This window comes from Salvelinus sp. IW2-2015, linkage group LG6.1 (genome assembly GCF_002910315.2).
Source record: "Salvelinus sp. IW2-2015 linkage group LG6.1, ASM291031v2, whole genome shotgun sequence".
NCBI lineage: Eukaryota > Metazoa > Chordata > Actinopteri > Salmoniformes > Salmonidae > Salvelinus > Salvelinus sp. IW2-2015.
In genome coordinates, this window is record NC_036845.1 from 26,586,941 (window position 1) to 26,608,062 (window position 21,122).

General features: G+C 41.2%; 1 protein-coding gene and 1 pseudogene across 1 annotated transcript in view; one reads left to right on the forward strand and one right to left on the reverse strand.

The window, feature by feature from the left end:
* Window positions 1-2,562, forward strand: part of LOC111965368 (peroxisome proliferator-activated receptor gamma coactivator 1-beta) — an 18,857-nt gene extending 16,295 nt beyond the window's left edge. Inside the window, exon 9 of the mRNA XM_023989521.2 lies at window positions 1-2,562. This exon is cut by the window's left edge and continues 1,914 nt beyond it. The gene's annotated coding sequence lies outside the window, so the exon portion shown is untranslated.
* Window positions 2,563-3,004: 442 nt separating this feature from the next.
* On the reverse strand, window positions 3,005-20,009 carry LOC111965369 (rod cGMP-specific 3',5'-cyclic phosphodiesterase subunit alpha-like; annotated as a pseudogene).
* Between the last annotated feature and the right edge of the window lie 1,113 nt (window positions 20,010-21,122).

Consider the following 21,122-nt stretch of genomic DNA (forward strand, 5'->3'; position numbering starts at 1 on the left):
CTCTCTCTCTCTCTCTCTCTCTCTCTCTCTCTCTTCCCCATTTATCTAATCTTCTCCATTTATCTAATCTTCTCCTCTGTAACACACATGAAATTGAATGTTTACATCACTGAATTCTCCTTCCACTTTATTAGAGCGCACACTAAGTACAAAGACGCCTTATTCAGTGTTAGAGTATCCTATCAGGATGTGCCTTCGTGGCTTACCCTAGTAGGTTTACTAAAGGAAAAATATTTAGTGCTATACATACTGATAAAAAAACATATTTAAAAAAAACTTGCTAATCAAAAGAAGAAAAGCTGAATAACTATTTGTGCTTAGTATGTATACTACTAAAAAGTGAGAGAATGTGCTGGTTTACATGATAAAAAATTAAATATGATATATAATGTGTATATAGCACTATACGTAGTGTAAACATGAAATGTATCGTTGTGTCTATACAGCGATTTGTAGATGTGCATTATAAAGGTGGTGGGACACCATTGCAAATCAGACTGGCAAGGATAAACTGTTTAAAGATGCAAGGTTGAACAATACAGGGAGTAACTGAACTGAAGGGAATTTATTTTAAAATGACTTGACACAAGTCAAACACTGTTGTATAAAGTATCCCTTTAGATATGCTATAGAAAGTTGAATTTCTTTTTTTAATGATTTCAATATTTTTGATGATTTTTCTTTTTTTTACGCAATTGAGATGCAATACATATATCTATGAGACAGCCTTTCTCAAAGATTGGAAGTGGTTATTTCAGTGGTTGGTTGTTTAAATAAATCCTTGAAAACTGATCCTGTACTGTACGTTGTAAAACTGCTGTTAAAAAAAATATTAATATATATATATATATATAAAATGACAAATAATAATAATGTGGTCAGTCATGCCATACATCAAAAAAATCATGTATAACAATAATACCATTGCACATAAAGCCCCAAATAGTGAAATATCTGTTCACAACTTTTCATGAAAGGAGCTAGGCCTATTACTGACACACGTTGTTGGTAGACAGGTTGTTAAACTTGTTGAAATTCAGTGGACACTCGTATAATGATTGGCAACTTGTGAACATGTATGACTCTATTTTTGGAGAGAGGGAACGAAAACAGTCACTGCGCTTTTTAGCCCCTGTTGAATTTTCAGACTACTTGATGCCAGTGAAGTCCTTCCATCAGTAGAATTGAATGACAACAAAACGATTTCTCACGAGGAGAGCCTTAAAACAAATAGGGGGAAGCTAAAGCTATCACTATAGCTTTTAATATTACCGTTTTATCTCCTTTCAAATCCAATGTGTTTTATTATTACAACTTTTTTCAATACAGCCATATTATAAAAGGTATATAAATATATATACATATGAATATATATTTGTGTGTTTGTGTAGATATTAAGATGATTATATACTTTCTTATAGAAAACTTTGATGTTGACCATTTTCCTCAGTGTTTCAGAGCACTTCGGCACATTTCAACAACTACTGTCAACCTAGGATTTGTTAGGTTGAGAGATGATCCAAATTGAACCCCTTCCAAAGGTAACCCTCGTCAGAACAGAATGCAATTCTTCCCATTCTTCATTTCAAAAAATGGCAAGAAATGAACTTGAGGCAAGTTGACCAAAACAATATTTGACGTTGGCTTTAAATCGAATTCGGAGAGCCTTGTCAGATTGATTTTCTAACTGTCATTATCCAACTACATAGTCCACACAAATACATATTTAAGTTTTCCGATTTTATTTCATTGGAAAATGTCTCTTTAAACTCACCATGTTAATAAACTTGCCCTATAGAAAGAAAGTTCGTGCAATACTGGTCCTTGAATCACCACTGTTCACTGTACTCTGGATGTAAATGGCCATGTGTATTAAAGGTTATTTTGTATCCCAAACAGACAGAGCGCTTTCTGTCAACACACAGAAAACATCTGATAACATAATGGTAATGTGATGTCAATGGCCACTTTGGAGGCTGCAAACTGTCAAAATCTAGCTAGCGGTGGGCAGGTCTTTGGTGGAAGAAAAATGGACATAAAAGGGCATACGTTGTTTTTCTTGTTTAGATTTTTTCATTGCTATTGATCTAATAACTATCAAAATTCACAAAATGATTTCCTTTTTTAATGTAGTTTTGGTAAACGGTAAATACTGCTAGTAAGATTTTATATTTTTACATCTGTTGGTTTATTTTACGTTTATTATTTTTTATTTATACGCCACTTAGTTTGGATGTCTTTTAATGGTATTTTTCCCCCTGTTTTGTGTGATTTCAGATGTCTTCAGAATGTGGAGACAAAATGCATTTCAGTACTTTTGAATTGTTAAAATCTAGTTTCGTAGATACATTTATCTATAGACTGAAATTATCTGATGTTATAAATTATATTTTAATTCATGTAAATAGTTTCAAAATGAAGACTATGGCTTCATTTTAAACTGAATACATTTCTCTTCAGAGATTGTTTACATTATTAAACTGTAGAAATGTTCCTCATATACTGTATAAAGTACATATTTTATTGATTTGCCTCCAAAAAATAAAACCCTAATGAACAACATGTGAAGGTTTGGACATTATACAATCAGTTGGGCATTAATTGATGTGTCAATGGTTGAGACTGTACACATGTACTGGAGCAAATAGAGTAGAGCAGGTTTTGAAGTATCCCTGTGCTACTATGATTTGGTGTTACACCACCAGGACAAGACAACACACAATCGCAGTAGTTAAAATAGTTGAAATCATATCTTTACAGTCCTTGTTTATGTGTTGCTGATTCAGAGCCAATACATAAAGTGCATTGACACTATGCATACTAGGCCACTGATCCTTGACCTGCGTCAACTAGTAATTACAACACAAGGAAGCAACAAAAGGGTATTTCTCTAGCTAAAGGCTTACACAGCAAATCAATTCAAATGAAATGTTATTGGTCACATACACATATTCAGCGGATGTTATCCAACAGCACAGTAACATCTAACAATTCACAACAATACACACAAATCTAAAGTAAAAGAATAGACTTAAGAAATATATAAATATTAGGATGAGCAATGTCGGAGTAAAGCAATTACCTACCATTCCCCCTGCTTTCTACAAAGAGTAACATCTCATCTGACACAAGCATATTTGGTATGATTCTATAATTCATTATTTTGATACAGTGGCTTGGGGAAGGGGAGGTGGGGTCCCTTGGAGTGTCTATGTCAGCACTGAGCCGTTATTCTTGCTAAGGGGACATATCTAGCTAGCCTAGCAGGCGGGCGGACACACTGACTGATTAAGGGCGGCAGGTAGCCCAGCAGTTAAGAGCGTTGGGCCAGCAACCGAAAGGTCGTTCGTTCAAATCCCAGAGCTCACAAGTTGAAAAATCTGCCAATGTGCCCTTGAGCAAGGCACTTTAACCTAGTCGCTCTGGATAAGGGCGTCTGCTAATTGACTAACATGTATCTTAAGGAGCTACTGGCCAGTTTTCCGCTCTTCTTGCCTGTGATTCACATATCAGTGTGATATTCTTTAACTGGATGTCTCTCATTCCTCTGCAGCCTCAGCCTCTATACGGCTACGCTGCCCTTGTGTCAGGACGAGACACTTACGAGCATCACTGAGCATCACAGCCCTATACGGGCAACCCTGACTGCAGCTCTCCCCTATTGGTGAAACACAGAGAGCGAGGCAGCAGCGTCACCATCGCGAGTGACGACACTACAATGCAGTGCTTAGCAAAGTGCTTGCGTGTGCTCACTACTGCGTGTGTAGCTGTGTGGTGTATAGTGGTGACGCACGGCTCTTCGCTACAGGAAAGGAAAACCCGCCTTCTGATCCCCTCTTCCAATCAGTGTTCATTATACGCGCTCAATTAGGTTGCCACCCTCACGGGCATCGTTCTGTGTTTTGTAAGATTGTAATGTATGGCCCCAGTGGGACAGTTAACACACACACTATATCCTGAGGGAGGATGCTGCGTCGCAGAGTGTACGATGCTAATGCTGTGGACTTAATTCTGCAGTGAGGGACCAGTGCAGAGAGTTGAATTACAGGTTTATGTACATTATTAATAACCATAGGATAACCACTGTTGAAATCAAAGATATATGTCTACATATGTTTAGCCATTGGAAATGATACCCACCCACTTCATTCTAACTGAATTCCATATTTCTAAGTCAATTTCATACTGCCTAATCAACGAGTACAATCAGTTCATTGTAAATTCCACTAAAATGCCTAAGTATTCACATTCATTGCACAGGAATAGGCTGTGTTTGACATTGTCCACACCCTGCTCCATCCTGTGGATCCTGATACAATTCCTTCCATATATAGGTCAGTGTACAGCACAGTGCCGTATACTGTAAAGCTATGCTAGGCTAATGTTAACCAGCTCTTGTAAATCGATATCGGGTACAGGGACTGAAAGATCCTGTCTTGGTGCTGAGAAGAATAGTCACTTTGGTCCAGGACTGGGAACTCCCTAGTCTAGTTGACAACACAGGTCTTTGACTGGGGGGCTGCTTCGGCTGCACTTCCTGTGTGAGAGATGGAACAACACAGGGTTAGAGTACAGGGTCCGTATTCACAAAGCGTCACAGACTAGAAGCGCTGATCTGAGATCAGGTCCTCCCTGTCCATATACTCGTATTCATTATGATCTAAAAGGGATCCTAGATCAGCACTCCTACTCTGAGAAGTTTTATGGATATGGGCCCTGATCTCACATTGATTAAATGTAATTAGCCCCAGAGCATAAGCTTTACATTGTTTCAAACAGAGATAGTCCAAGTTTTTGAGAGGTAGTCTGCCATGTTTGGATTCCCCAAAAATAGCTGCTCTTAGTAGTTTCCTCCATGTCTGAAGAGGACGTTTGGAGCATCTCTTAATGATATGGTCATTACTATGAATGAGGTTCTTCACCAATGTTATAAATTCCACTGTGTAATTAATATCAACAGTCTAAATCCCTGGTCTTTCCTGTGTCTGTCTCTGTGTCTCTTGGTGCTGTGTGTGTGTGTGTGTCCCCTTGTGTCTTGTGTCTTACCCTGCTTGGCTGCGGTGGTGGCGACGGCTACCTCGTCTTTGGCCTCCTCCAGAGCGGCCACCTTGGCTTCGTGCATCTCCTTCAGAGCGTTCCACTCCCTTCTGTTGATAAGCAGGCGGTCCAGCATGCGGGTGATCGCCACGTGGAAACGAGAGAACTCCTAGAGGAGGTGGGAGGGGGGAGAAAAGGGGAAGAAGGGGAGGTGTGAGACAAGAGGGAGGTAGATGAGGAGGGAGGGAAAACATTCCGTTCAAAATACTAGTTAGATCTATTTTGCTTGGTCTTCAGTGCCATCTAGTAGTTATTGATTCATAATAGAGACGCAGGGACTCACCTTGATCACAAAAGCAGACAAAATCAATGAAACCACACTGCATCTTGGGAAGATCAGCTGATTTAGTCCTGTCCATCATTGGCTGGGGGGAAAGATATGAATCATGGGATTAGTAGTGCAAATGTACTGAAACAACAACTGGGCTCTACTTACTCCAGCTTAAGCAATCAAATAAACCTAAAACTAAAGTTTCCCATTCTGACACAAATGCTATTAAACTCCTAGGGAGCTGGCTGGGTAAAACGGTGTGAGTCAGGATATGGTCCAGTTGACTGGGCCGTGGTGACCGCTCTTTCTGACTCAGTGTACTACATAATAGGCAGTACATCACCACATGCCCAATGGGAATGCTCTCTCTCTCTCCCTCCCGCCATGCAGTTCTTACAATAGGCTGCTGCTCCAGCACAGTCCTCTCCAGGTCACCCTGCTCCCAGAACTCTGCAGCCACAGACAGCGCCACCTGTAGGCCCACACGAATGGTCACACACACAACACTAAATATGAAACTTCCAGTATGATGATGTCCATAGCAACAAGAGTGCATTTGTTTGTGCACTCTTGTTAGTACGGAAATATTCTATTATGATTTCATAGATACTGTAGTATGAAAGGCCTGCTCCTGATGCAATCCAGACCTCACGAGCAAAATGCCATTACAGAAAGGATATTCCACATTCCTCTCACATCCTCTGCTGAGCGYAACAGTGTACAGTAGTTCTGCAGTTACTATGCTGCCATATGAGAACAGCAGCAGGACTTCATTCTTCAAACATCTGTGTTAATCCCCCATGTCCACCAGACATATGTGTTTTGTTTTGCCGGATGTCTAGCCTGTATTTTCCATACTTGACGTGTAGGAAAGCTAAGGCAAGCTTTGTCAAAAAATAAATTTGCATCCTGTAGCACTAATTCCAAAAATGTTGGGACACTGTAAAGTCCATGGAGAATAAGAGCACCTCCTCCCAGCTGCCCACTGCACTGAGGATAGGAAACACTGTCACCACCGATAAATCTACGATAATCTATAATTTCAATAAGCATTTTTCTATGGCGGGCCGTGCTTTCCACCTGGCTACCCCGGCCAACATTTCAGCACCCCCTGCAGCAACTTGCCCAAGCCCCCCTGCTTCTCCTTCACCCAAATCCAGACAGCTGATGTTCTGAAAGAGCTGCAAAATCTGGATCCCTACAAATCAGCTGGGCTATACAGTCTGGACCCTCTCTTTCTAAAAAATCAGCCGAAATTGTTGCAACCCCTATTACTAGCCTATTTAATCTCTTTCGTATCGTCTGAGATCCCCAAAGATTGGAAAGCTGCCGCGGTCATCCCCCTCTTCAAAGGGGGAGACACTCTAGACCCAAACTGTTATAGACCTATATCCATCCTGCCCTGCCTTTCTAAAATCTTCGAAAGCCAAGTTAACAAACAGATCACCGACCATTCCGAATCCCACCGTACCTTCTCTACTACGCAGTCTGGTTTCCGAGCTGGTCATGGGTGCATCTCAGCCACGCTCAAGGTCCTAAACGATATCATAACCTCCATCGATAAAAGACAGTACTGTGCAGCCGTCTTCGTCGACCTGGCCAAGGCTTTCGACTCTGTCAATCACCGCATTCTTATCGGCAGACTCAATTGCGTTGGCTTCTCAAATGACTGCCTCGCCTGGTTCACCAACTACTTCTCAGGTAGAGTTCAGTGTGTCAAATCGAAGGGCCTGTTGTCCTCTGGCAGTCTCTATGGGGGTGCAACAGGGTTCAATTCTCGGGCCGACTCTTTTCTCTGTGTATATCAATGATGTCGCTCTTGCTGCTGGTGATTCTCTGATCCACCTCTATGCAGACAACACCATTCTGTATACATCTGGCCCTTCTTTGGACACTGTGCTAACTAACCTCCAACGAGCTTCAACGCCATACAACAGTCCTTCCGTGGCCTCCAACTGCTTTTAAATGCTAGTAAAACTAAGTACATGCTCTTCAATTGATTGCTGCCCGCACCTTCCYKCCCGACTAGCATGACTACTCTGGATGGTTCTGACTTAGAATATGTGGACAACTACAAATACCTAGGTGTCTGGTTAGACTGTAAACTCTCCTTCCAGACTCACATTAAGCATCTCCAATCCAAGATTAAATCTAGAATCAGCTTCCTATTTCACAACAAAGCCTCCTTCACTCATGCTGTCTAACATACCCTCGTAAAACTGACTATTCTACCGGTCCTTGACTTCGGCGATGTCATTTACAAAATAGCCTCCACCACTCTACTCAGCAAACTGGATGTAGTCTATCAAAGCCCCATATACCACCAACCACTGTGACCTGTATGCTCTCGTTGGCTGGCCCTCACTACATATTTGTCATCAAACCCACTGGCTCCAGGTCATCTATAAGTCTTTGCTAGGTAAAGCCCCTCTTTATCTCACCATAGCAACACCCACCTGTAGCACGCGCTCCAGCAGGTATATTTCACTGGTCACCCCCAAAGCCAACACTTCCTTTGCCCGCCTTTCCTTCCAGTTTTCTGCTGCTAATGACTGGAACGAATTGCAAAAATCCCTGAAGCTGGTGTCTTATATCTCCCTCTCTAACTTTAAGCATCAGCTGTCAGAGCAGCTTACCGATCACTGCAGCTGTACACAGTCCATCTGTAAATGGCACACCCAACTACCTCATCCCCATATTATTACTTACCCTCTTGCTCTTTTGCACCCCAGCATCTGTACTTGCATATCATCATCTGCACATCTATCACTCCAGCGTTAATGCTAATTTGCTATTATTTTGCCTCTATGGCCTATTTATTGCCTTACCTCCCTACTCTTCTACATTTGCACACACTGTACATAGATTTTTCTATTGTGTTATTGACTGTACGTTTGTTTATGTGTAACTCTGTGTTGTTGTTTTTGTCGCACTGCTTTGCTTTATCTTGGCCAGGTCGCAGTTGTAAATGAGAACTTGTTCTCAACTGGCCTACTTGGTTAAACCTCTTGCCACTATAGGGGGTGCTGTTTCAACTTCGACATTTATCGTTCCCAAATTAAACTGCCTCGTACTCAATTCTTGCTCGTACAATATGCATATTATTATTACTATTGGATAGAAAACAATCGCTAGTTTCTAAAACCGTTTGAATTATGTCTGTGGGTGAAACAGAACTCATTCTGCAGCGAAATTCATGACAGGAACTGCGAAGGTCTGAAAACGAGGCTCTGTTCTCAGATCAGTTTAAAGCTCTGTATGTATCCTATGGGTCGACATGAACTGCACGCGCCTTCCCCTGGATGTCAGTAACCAATGAGAATTGGAATGGAATTTCTAGGCAGATCTCAGACCTTATAAAAGGCCATGGCATGGGGGGTGCAGTCTTTTCGACGTTCGTCATGACGCAAAGCAGGACCTCAGCATGGTATTTTGAAATGCTCAGTTATCGGCCTTAGATATATCCGTCTGTAATTTAATTCGATATAGGTGTTAGAAACATCATAACTAAGTTATTTTAAACCGAGTTATATCAGTTTATGCGAGTATATTGCGATTTTCGGAATTTCCTTAGTATTGCGTTTTGAAGATTTGGGCATGTCTGCGCCACATAGCTATTGTTAGCTGCTAGTTCCAAAGTTGAAGAGGACGTTTTACAACCGAGCAACGATTCTTTTGGACAAAGGACAACTTGCCCAAGATTCTGATGGAAGCTCGTCCAAAAGTAAGAGCTATTTATGATGTTATTCCGTATTTATGTGGAAAAATGTAAAAGGATTTGTCCGCCATTAATTGCGGCACTAGTCTGGCTGTAACGCACACTGTATGTTAGTAACGTTAATTTAAAAAATCTAACACAGCGGTTGCATTAATAACTAATGCATCTTTCATTTGCTGTCCAACCTGTATTTTTTAGTCAAGTTTACGATTATTTATCGATTAGATTAGGTGCCTCTCCAAGATGGCGCCGTCCAAATGCATGAAATTTGCTACTGATCACATTGTATAACCACGATTTGTGCTGCTAAATATGCACATTTTCGAACAAAACCTATATGCATTGTGTAATATGATGTTACAGGACTGTCATCTGATGAAGTTTATCAAGGTTAGTCAAATTATATATCTTTTGCTGGATTGTTACGATCGCTAACATTTGCTGCTGGTAAATGCGGTTGTGTTTCTGGCTATTGTGGTAAGCTAATATAATGCTATATTGTGTTTTCGCTGTAAAACACTTAAAAAATCTGACATATTGGCTGGATTCACAAGATGTTGCTGTACGCTGTGTATTTTTCAGAAATGTTTTATGATGAGTAATTAGGTATTTGACGTTGGTCTCTGTAATTATTCTGCATGCATCGACGCTATTTCAGATTGCAGCTGCAATGTAGACCTGTGATTTATACCTGAAATATGCACATTTTTCTAACAAAACATATGCTATACAACAATAAATATGTTATCAGACTGTCATCTGATGAAGTTTCTTCTTGGTTAGTGGCTATTTATATCTTTATTTGGTCGAATTAGTGATGGCTACCTATGCAGGGAAAAATGGTGGAGAAAAAAAAGTTGTGTCTTTTGCTATGGTGGTTAGCTAATAGAAATACATATTGTGTCTTCCCTGTAAAACATTTAAAAAATCGGAAATGATGGCTGGATTCACAAGATCTGTATCTTTCATCTGGTGTCTTGGACTTGTGATTTCATGAACATTTGATTATATGATATCCCTGTAGCTTTAGGCTAGGCTATGCTAGTTGCTTTTTTGATGGGGGATCCCGGATCCGGGTTTGTGGCTAGTTAGAGGTTAACTAAAGGTGATATATATATATGCTTAACTAAAATATATATATGTTAACTTTTCAACTAGATAAAAGCTAGCTAGTTGGAGTCTGTGTGTGTACTTCCGTTTGTACCACTGCAAAGTAAAGCAACGCACGAGTGGAAATACTGAACGCATGAAGTACACAGAGCGCAACGCAGCGTTGGGGACGACTCCATTGACAATGAATGTCTTCTGCCGGAACACAAAGAGTTTGATGCATTTGGTGGACATGAGGCATTACCTTGCTCTGGATCCTCCATGGTTTGGCGACAGCAGACAAATCACAGGCCGTCATCATCATAGCCCTGAGTATGTAGAGGACAGATAGAGTGTGAGTAGTACTACAGTTCGAAGGTCTCTAGGAAAGCAGTTGTACAATTCTTTCTCCCACACCTTAGTGAAAACATAATTGATGACGGATTGTGTTTTGAGTCCAATATGGTCTTGGACTGTAGCCAAAGACATCCATAGTTTATCTTTGTCTTAGATTTCTGCCCCGTTTTGTCTTAGATTCTGCCCGTTTAGAGTCTTAGATTCTCTGCCCCGTTTTAGTCTTAGATTCTGCCCCGTTTAGTCTTAGATTCTGCCCCGTTTAGTCTTAGATTCTGCCCCGTTTTGTCTTAGATTCTGCCCCGTTTTGTCTTAGATTCTGCCCCGTTTTGTCTTAGATTCTGCCCCGTTTTGTCTTAGATTCTGCCCTGTTTTGTCTTAGATTCTGCCCTGTTTTGTCTTAGTGTCTACCCTGTTTTGTTTGAAAAGTGAAATAATACAAAGACATCCATAGTTTCCTCCATAGGGCACAACTACCTTCATATGCTTAGGCCTACTACTCAGCTAGGAAATTCACCTACATGACTATCGCCTTGCGAGTGGTCTCCTGCGTCATGTACTTGGTCCAATCATCCCAGCTCTCGTAGGTCTTCGATTGGTCCACGATCTTTTGGAACATGGTTATTTCCCTACAGACAGGAGAAAATCATCCTCAGTTACCATGACGCAGGATGCCTCCCAAATGGCACCCTATTCCCTGTATCTATTCCCTATATAGTGCATTATTTTTGATCATGGCCGATAAGGTTCTGGTCAACACAAGTGCACTATGTAGGGAATAGGGTGCCATTTGGGACGAACAGACAATCTCTATGCCCTCAGGTATGTACTGTATGTATTATGGGGCAATGCATTTAAAACATATTTGAAAAATACAATACACTCACTTGAAGTAGAGAGCGAGGTCGGTGGCGATGATGGCGATGTCCATCAGATGTATGACATGCTCGTGCTGAGCACGACTTAGATTCTGATAAATATTTAAGGCCTGAAACAGGTACCAAGATAAGTTTGAATGTGATAACTTAAGTATTCAATTTTTTTGTTGAATCCGGGAATACCAACACGTGTATAATATATCAAATGTATGAATAAGGAATAACAAACAAAGCCCTAGGATAATTCAAATATTCCAATTCCTAGAGGGAAGTATGAAGCCACAGTTCATGGTCCGGCGATATTGTGAACACTGAAAGTTGCCTAATTATCATTCACAGTCTAGCTTCTCCAAGGGAGAAACCAAACCCTCTCAGGTCAGAACCTAGAGAGGCTCAGGCTGCATCCCAAATAGAATCCTATTCATTATATAGCGCACTACTTTTGACTGGAGCCCTATGGGCTCTTGTCTAAACTAGTGCACTATGTACAGATAGGGCGCCATTTGGGAGGCAACCTCACTCACAAGATCTCTCAGCAGGGTCTTCCCAATCTCCAGATGGTGTCTCTCCAAGATGGAGGAGCCGTGTAGCTTGGCACGAGGGTTTCCAGACCTGACAAACACAGGAGGAGGGAGAGGAAGATTGAGATCGACTGCAAAGATAGATTAGCCATTGGTAAGAAACGAGTCATTGCTTTCTCAGTTGCTGTCTCTACACTTTTCCAGGTATCACTGTAGGCAGCAGACCTGCRTTCAAATAGTATTGGTTTTCCTTCAAATACTTACGCTACGCTTGATTGAACTTACTCTAGCTTACTCTGGTACGCTAGACAGGCTCAAATCAAACATTCAAAGTAATTGAACGACAACAAACACTATTTGAACACAGTCATTCCATTACTTCATCTGGTAGAGGTTGTTTGTGCCTTTGTGGTCGATATCGTGCCATAAGCCAGCTGTTACCATGGCCATGGTCTCTAGGTCTGTGTAGTAACGCTTCAGGTCACCTGTCTAATGCAATGATACAGAAAGTTAGGTTAGGTCACATGTCTAATGATACAAGAAATTAGGTTAGGGCCAGGATTCATGGAGCTTCCCCCAGGGGCAGTACGGAGCCACACCTGCGCCTCTTATTAATGTCCTTGCAGTGACACCCTATCCACCCCCACGCCGCTCCCAGCCTGCTCCTATGGAGACGCCTGGCTCTGTAGGCCTCATTAGAACCAATGAAGCATGGACCCACCAAGCTACACAGCCACGCAGGGCTGCTGATAATGAGCTTGACGCTCCTCTCTGCTCCTCCTTCCTCTGCGAGTTATGAATATCTGAGGAATTTACTGTGATTATACATTATAGGGACACTGCAGAGAGAGGAAGGGTCACGCTTGGATGACTCGTTACATTACATGGAAGGAGGGTATTGGTGTCAGGAGGTTCACAACGCAGTAAAGATAGACTCTTACACCTGGCCACCACAGCTTGAAGATGTATTACATGTATCAACTGTCATGGTATCATCACCCACGGTATGTGTACGATAATGTAGGTTATGTTTTTATCCATGAGGGTTTGTGTAATGTAAGGCTTAATACGTCCCAAAGGGCACCCTTTTCCCTATAGAGTGCACTACAAGTACTACAAGTACCTGGGGAATAGGGTGCCATTTGGGACTCCTCGTTTTGTAATAGAATGCTGGTTAGCTGTAGATGAGAGGAGGCACTCACCATGAGCCGAGTGAACACGGTCTGGCCCACGTTGAAGCCACGACTCCAGTTGTGGTAGGTGATCTGCCTGTAGCCCTTACTCAGAGAGTAACAGAACCTGGTGAGGGTCTGAGAGGAACATACATAGGGATAGTTATGGGTCAGCTAGTTATAGCAGAAACACATATCATAAAGCCAATGTAACCAGGGTAGCTAACATCTTCTACATCGGGATCATATTACCTATAACCAGCATAAACTGTCATGATTTAGTTATTAAATGTTAGTCATGCAATTGTTACGACTGAATTGTATAGCGTTGCTTTATTACACATTATTGAGCAGAACTATGCATCTATAATGGGAAAAACATGACTTGGTAACAGTAGGAACAAGAGACTCTTGCCAAGATGCTGCTTCATCAGAGATGTCTCACCTCGCGGGGGACGTGGAACTTGTCCACCACACCCAACTCGTAGTACATCTTAATGCCTAACTTGACCAGGTCTAAATGACTGTGCTCAAAGTCACAGAAGTGAAACTCAAAGATCTCCGACTTGGTAGAGGGCAGTAGAACTTCAGACTGTATGGAAACAGGGAAACAAAGTGCATTATGTAGACTACCAAGGCAGCTAGCCAGCCAGTCAGCCAGCCAGCCGACACAAGAGGCAAATAGAAAATAAATGGAAGTTGGAATAGTTGTTTACCAGGATTGCTTCCAGGTCAGCATCCTCACACTCATGTGGCTCCTTTCCATACCTCGCCCTGGTATTCTAAAAGCAAATAACACCATAAGTGTTCACCTAGGATGACATAACGCTATATCAATCCATTTCTGGATTCCTTGAAAACCTTGGTTATTTTTCTGTAAAAATCTCTGTCCAAATCTCACAGATGGTAACTAACATTCCACCATTGATTGATTACTCTGTATCTAGTATGGCAGGCTATTTACCATGTTATACATTTGTTTTTCACCACCTGTGTGTGAATAACTTGACCCACCAAGACATTCTGGGTCTCATCCGTCCTGCACTTGATGTGGTACAGCACCATGTCCTGGAAGATGTCCTTCCTGTTCTCCGGCTTGTTCCACTTGTCATAGGTGTCTGTGTTGAGCACAGACCAGCCAAGGAACTGGGTAAGAGACTGCAATGACCAACGATAGAGTTAGACTATTGTATTTCAGACCTTGGTTCACAAAATCAGTATACACAGGCACTATCAAACGGGATTTGAGAGGGGGATGTGGTACAATAACGATTGGGAAGCTATATTTTAAAATTGATTACTGTAACTTACAATGTTATTGATAAATATTTCAAAGGCTCTATAAAGTTATAATATGCGTTAACTGGCACTATCCCTAATGTAAGAGTGGATGAGAGTAGAGTAGGAGGCTTGACTCCAACCAATAAATAATGCAGATACTGTCAATGGCCTGTGTTTATTTATACAGCGGTGACTCAGTATCTTCGCTCTACTTCCCCCTCAGTAACACTTGAGAGTTGCATACCTCCATTAGAGTTTCATCCTGCTCGTCAAAGGGTTTCCCCATCTTTCCTGTTGTAGAAGGTGGCCACTGCAACTATTTCTTATTCACAATGGGGTGGGACAGCACGTTCTTAATGGTCAAGCCAGATGTATCTACATGTCACGATCGCTGGAATAATTATCAGATGTTGAGTTCCACATAATTTATTAGAAAGTGAAACTTAGCAAAGCAAAACCAAACAACAAACAATAAACTAACAACGAACCTTGACTACAGAGGTGCTACGTGCTCTAACTCAAAACAATATCCCATAAACACAGGTGGGAAAAACAGCTACTTAAATATGATCCCCAATTAGAGACAACGATTACCAGCTGCCTCTAATTGGGAATCATACAAATCACCAACATAGAAAATAAACTAGAACACCACATAGAAATAAATAAACTAGATCACCCCCAGTCACACCCTGACCCACTTCACCATAGAGAAACAATGGCTCTCTATGGTCAGGGCGTGACACTACAGGCCCTTTCTGAACAGGACAAGGAAACAGGAACCATCTGACGTCATTGGCTTTGCATTGGGTTCACAGCAGTACAAAAACAATATTTGACGACTTGAACCTGACATCCTTGACATTGAATGTGTTAGTTCTCAGCGATGCATGACTTGGAACTAAAATTTAAAATACTTTGTATGGATAAGTCATTGCCAAGTGTTGGAAATAGCAGTATCAATTTATCTACTACAATGATACTCCACTTGGCCACAGGACTATAGCCCCTTCAGTAGCAGAGATCATATTTGTTTTAATTGATGCATTCAAGCTCAGACTCTCTAAGATCTGACGTCGACCCTGTTTGCGACAGGTGTCGGCATGCTACTCCTTTATTGATACATACTTTTTGGTTTTGCCCTTCACTACATAACTATCTGTCTGCCATCTTTAATACCATATCTGAAGTATTACAGGTACCTTTTGCTCCTACTGCCAAAACATCATTATTTGTTGGCAAGAAGGTTGATTTTACTTCGGGGGAAATCACCCTCTCCTCCTCATTTTGTGTGGATTAAAAATGTCTTACACTTTAGTAAATTGGAGAAGATATACCCTACGGYGTTCTACCGAAGGTGGCAGCCTTTCTTTAACTATGCAATTTCCCTCTACTCCACAGCAAACTGCCTAGCCTAGTTTTGTATTTAATTGATTTACCTTTGTTAGGGTTTAATATTAGACTGACTTATTATTATAATTGTTCTATTCATTTTGAAGACTAGCCGTGTTTTTTAAAAACTTTGTTGTTGTTTATTACGTGTTTTGTTATGAAAGTGTTACTTAAGAATTAAATATTTTTGTATGGGCATATACATTCCTACATCCTTCAAAAAGCATTTTTTCATGGTATATTTGAATGTATAAAATCACATGTGCAATATTCTGTATTTCAATCATTGTTGACACTGTACCTGTGAAAGAATACCAATACAAATAGTTACAAAAAAACAACAACAATTATTTGTGCATTTGGCAGCACTGAGCTAATCAAGACAGAGATCTGATCTTACTTGGAAGCTGAAGAAGTCATCTTGGGCTGCGTTCATAATGTTACAGATCTGGAGGGGAGAAGAGGAAATATGGAAGAGAGGAGAGGATGATCATGGTCACTCAGATGAAAAGCACTGCACGATTAATTACAATGTCCACAAAATTGCAATTATCCATCATTTCAGTGCAAGAGTACATTTCATTTCCAGGCTGTGTGCGTTTGACAGCTGCGTAATTAACTATAATGGCTTTCTGGTTGTCTGGTGCCCATGGATACCATGTACAGGGAAGAGAAGACATGGGCTGCATCCGGGAATGACACACTACCATCCCTATGCACCCTGGTCATAAGTAGTGCACTACATATTGAACAGGGTGCCATTTTGGATGCATTCATTCTTCAGTAAGTAAGGGAAGGCTTCTCAGCTCACCAGTCCCTCCTTAGCCACGTAGGTGGTGCAGGCCACTGGCAAGAGCCCAGTGGTCCGGAGCAGGGTTCCTGACAAGAACGGGGGAGATGGAGATAATAATATGATACTATTACTTCAAAGTTCCAAGGAAAGAAGTTTATAGATGTGTAATTTCAAAAAGTACCAAATCAAATTCAGTAAAACATGCACCCAAAAGTAATTGTGGGTGTAAAAGCTGCACATAAATATTATAAGATAATGTACTGGTATATAATTTGATTTTCTACATCACTGATGAAATTACTCACGGTATAACTTTGATCTCCTCTTTTCCATGTAAAATGTAGTCAATCACTTTGTAGAAGTTTACTTCCTGGAGATAAATGAGTTGCATGTCATTAGAATCAGATTGTATGAGTTGATGTATGAATACATAATTGGGCACAGCAGTGTATGGACTCAGATCTGTACAGGTGATTTGTCTACAGTACTGTTTAGTCACTAGTCACTCACTCTGCCATCAGGAGTCTTGCGTCCATCGTACTGAGGCACCTCTCCCATTTAATCACGCTTAAATACAAGGGGAACATATTAACCCTCATTAAGTCAACATGTTGAAGTAAACATAAAAGGTCAAATTAACATGACAAGATAACGGTTAGTGGTTACTGAACATTGGCATGCTAGTAGCTAGTAGGTCGAATTTCCGGTCCAACCTCACCTTAGTTTTGGTCATGTCCAAGAAGCCAACAGAGCAGCGTTCACAGTTGAGGAAATTCCTGATGGTATAGAGGTCCTTGTGGAACTGTCTCTCAATATCTGTGATCTCCTTAAACACTTTACTGACAGACCAGAGCAGGACCTATAAGGATGGGAGGAGGTGTAGTTAAGGAGTCAAGCAGGAAAAGCATATCATTTAGTAATAAAGAAATATAAGCAGGCCTCATCATCAATATAATCTGGAGAGGTCTTACCTGTCCCCTTCTGGTCTCACAATTGTGATGGTAGCTCAGATGGAACACTCTTAGGATCAAGTTCACATAGTTGAGATACTTCAACAGAGTCTGTAAAGTGCAAAAAAATCTAAATTCAGTCTTACTTAGGCAGTGATGTATTTCTGAGCTTAATCTGTCAACATAAGGAGGCTGAGGGGCAGCGGCAGACTGGCCGGTCCATTTTGTGCCCAGTGGGCCTGTCTAACTTGGGTTTATGCACGTTATAATTATTTGGCTAATAATGTGGGCCGCAAGGGGGGAAAAAAAGGTACAATGTGGGGGCCTCGTGAAAAAAAATGKGCTGGTGTGGGGGCCTCAAGGAAAATAATGGKCTGGGTGTGTTAGAAATGCCAGGGCCGATTTTTGGTCCCAGTCCGCAGCTGCTGAGGGGAGTGGGTAGGGCTAGAGAGGTTACCTATTCATCCTGCTTAGTGAAGTGGGGAGCTCCAATCTTGTTCACAGCTAGCATAAAAGCCACCACATCCTTGCCGCTCATGATGTGTTAGCCAGGACACTTTTGTTCTGGTATTCTTGGATCTGGTCCACAAAGTCACTGTAGTAGCTGCTCTGAGGGGTAATCCAGAGAAAAGTTTTTAGACTAATAAACAMGCATCTGTCAATGTGCTCCATCTTGTTACATGTGTTACTTTTGACCATAAATCCATTGTTGAGATCATTTAACTTGCATGTCACAGTGAATCCCTAGAGCCAAAGTCAAATGAAAAGTCAAATTATTATATGATTATGTAAAAACTCACTTCRATAACACTACTAACACATTGCTAAAAACATAATATGCTTTTATGGAGACTCATATTAGTCCAGGAATAAATGAATTCGCTGTCATATCATCTAACGATAAGAATGGTTTGTTCTCTCAGTGTCATTGTGAGCTATTCTTGACTGGAGAATATGTATCATGATGAAAAACATCTGGATTAAAGGAAAGGACATTACAGGTGATTTTGAATAGAATGAAGGTGAGATCTCTTGCAATTACGCTAACTTGGGGAAAATGGCTTTGGGCTATGACCTTTAGAAATAATCCAGGATCGCTCTAATTCAGCTGAGATTAAAGGGCTTTATCCCCTGCAGGCCCAGTAACACCCAGCAGCCATGCCTCCCTGCACAACCGATTGGTGGGGGAGGGGACTGCCTTGCCGTGGCAATCCCACACCACACTTACATATCGCAGGGATGGTGGCTCTGCCTTTCACTAGGGAAAAGGAAGACACAGAGCTCGAACCATCCTCTCCCTAATTACCATAAATAATTCTGCCAACTATACCAGAGTGAACTGAGCAGTCTCTCTCAGTGGTTGGACACTCTGTAATCCTTGATATCAGTTGAGTAATCATATGTCTCTATTTCACAAGCAATGCTACCTTTGAGGTCTATGACAGGAAAACATGTCTAATCATGATGATACTTTGGCTGTATTACTTTGTTATTATTTGATAAAGGATATATTATCTGTGAGTGTTTGTGAATAACAAGGTTCCAGATGTGGATATTAAGAATGCATCTGTAATCAAAGGCACTGCATGGTTTAATATGAAAACAGCAAACACATAAATCATTTTAATACAGGTATGGACAATGATGGCCATCCACTGAGGACAAGTAGTAACGTGACAAACATGTCAAGTATGAAAATAAGCTTGGCAATCATTTTCAAATGTTAAATGTATTGGCTCTAATAAAAATTGACCTGGCTTTGAGGGAATTAGTATTACAAATATGATGGCCTTATGCTGCCATCTAGGGGCAGTAGACAAGTAGGACTCTGAATCCGTCAGTACTAATGCTCTCATCTATATAGCGGGATGGAATACTTCATGTTTACTAAATTTCATAGAAATAAACATGTCCAATTGTATAAGATAACACAAACATTGGGAGATCAACTGTAAAGTGGCGATTAGGTTCTTACCTGATTAGGTTCTTACCTCCACAATTGATCTATCGCTTTATATGTTGACCTGTCAGACATCTGGAATGTTAACAGTCTTCTTGGTGGTGATCACATGGCCCACGACGCCAATGTCCATGGGAAAGACTATCTCACTATCCGGCTGGACCAGGCACTCCTCCAGGGTGGCGTCCTTGTGCACGTTCAAGAGTCTCGTGGCCAGCCGTGCCGTTACTCATCCGGTTCTCTGACCGAAAACACGAAGCTGAGATGTTTCATGAAATTGAAGCCTTCTCCATCTGGAGGTTGTCCTGCAGGTCTCTGACCATGTCAAATATGATCTCACTCTCTTCCACCATGTTCAGCTCATGGAAGCTGCTGATATTCACCTGGGAAGTCATGTTGTCTTGAAAAAGGTTAGAGATGACCTTCGGGCGGAACTTGGCGTCATAGTATTTTTTGGCGAAGTCGGGGTTGCTGTCGAGAAACTTCTCCGCCACATCTTTGTCCACGGCTGCCATTTCTCAGTTGCTGTGTGTGTGTGTGTGTATCCTCCTTCTCCTCAGAGAGTACCTAAACTGTCTGCAGGTAGTTGAGAAGAACTTAGCAGGATGGTTTTAAATGGTCATGTGTGTTGATAAGYCTGCATCCAATTACACATTGAGATTATAATGTTATGTTCACATGTTGCCAGACCTATAGGCCCACCTGGAATTTGTCTCCTCAATGAATAACCTTTTGTAGGCCTACAGTACTCCTGGGTGTACAGAACGTCCTACGGTAAATATCTTAAAGTGTCGTGAAAATAATTCGTAGCCTACTGTGCTTTCCAATAACTATTTTACTCACAGACTGAGCAGAAAAATTATCATGGCACTAAAAGCAATAAACAGAGGAGTGGTAGAATGATTTTAACTGGTTTAGTGTATCACCCTCCTGCAGCTGAGTTAATAAATAATGTTATTAAATGTTGAAATGAGATGGAGTGTGACCTACCAAGCTCTTAAGTTCAAATATTTCCCAGAGTGTGAGTTTACAGCCTGTGTGACATGCTTGCCTAATGAAAACCTCAACTTACCTTGAGTTTTGGCAATGACAAATATGACAATATTTGTATCAAATACTCCTGACCTATATTTTCTGTCAGCCTGCATGTCCTGTGCTGTAGTGCAGGGGTTTTCAAACTGGAGTCCGTGGCCCTCCAAGTGTCAGCAGATGTAGTGCAGGCGGTCCGCAATGTTTTATTTTAGAATTACACTTTTTTTGGTCGGGGGGGGGGGTATGTGAAAATAATTAATTTATGAATATCACTAACTGTAAGAGATTACCATTGTGGATACCATTGTTATGTTCTTGCGTCCAGTATGAAGGAAGTATTAGTGCAATGACTGGAAGTCGACAGGAACAATTAGCATTCTAGCTGTTCCTGTTCAGCCGACTCTGGGGAAGTAGATAAAGGGCTTCATTGTCAAAACTCTCTCTTTAATATGAAGGAAATTACAGTAATTGGACATAATTACAGGGTTTTTTCCTGTATAAAAAAATKAGGCAGGACATGTACAGTAAGGGGTCATTTTCAGGATGGAAAAACAGTAGTTTCAGTGAGTGTCAACTTAAATGACCTAAACCAGTGTCACGGCCGTCAAATGAAG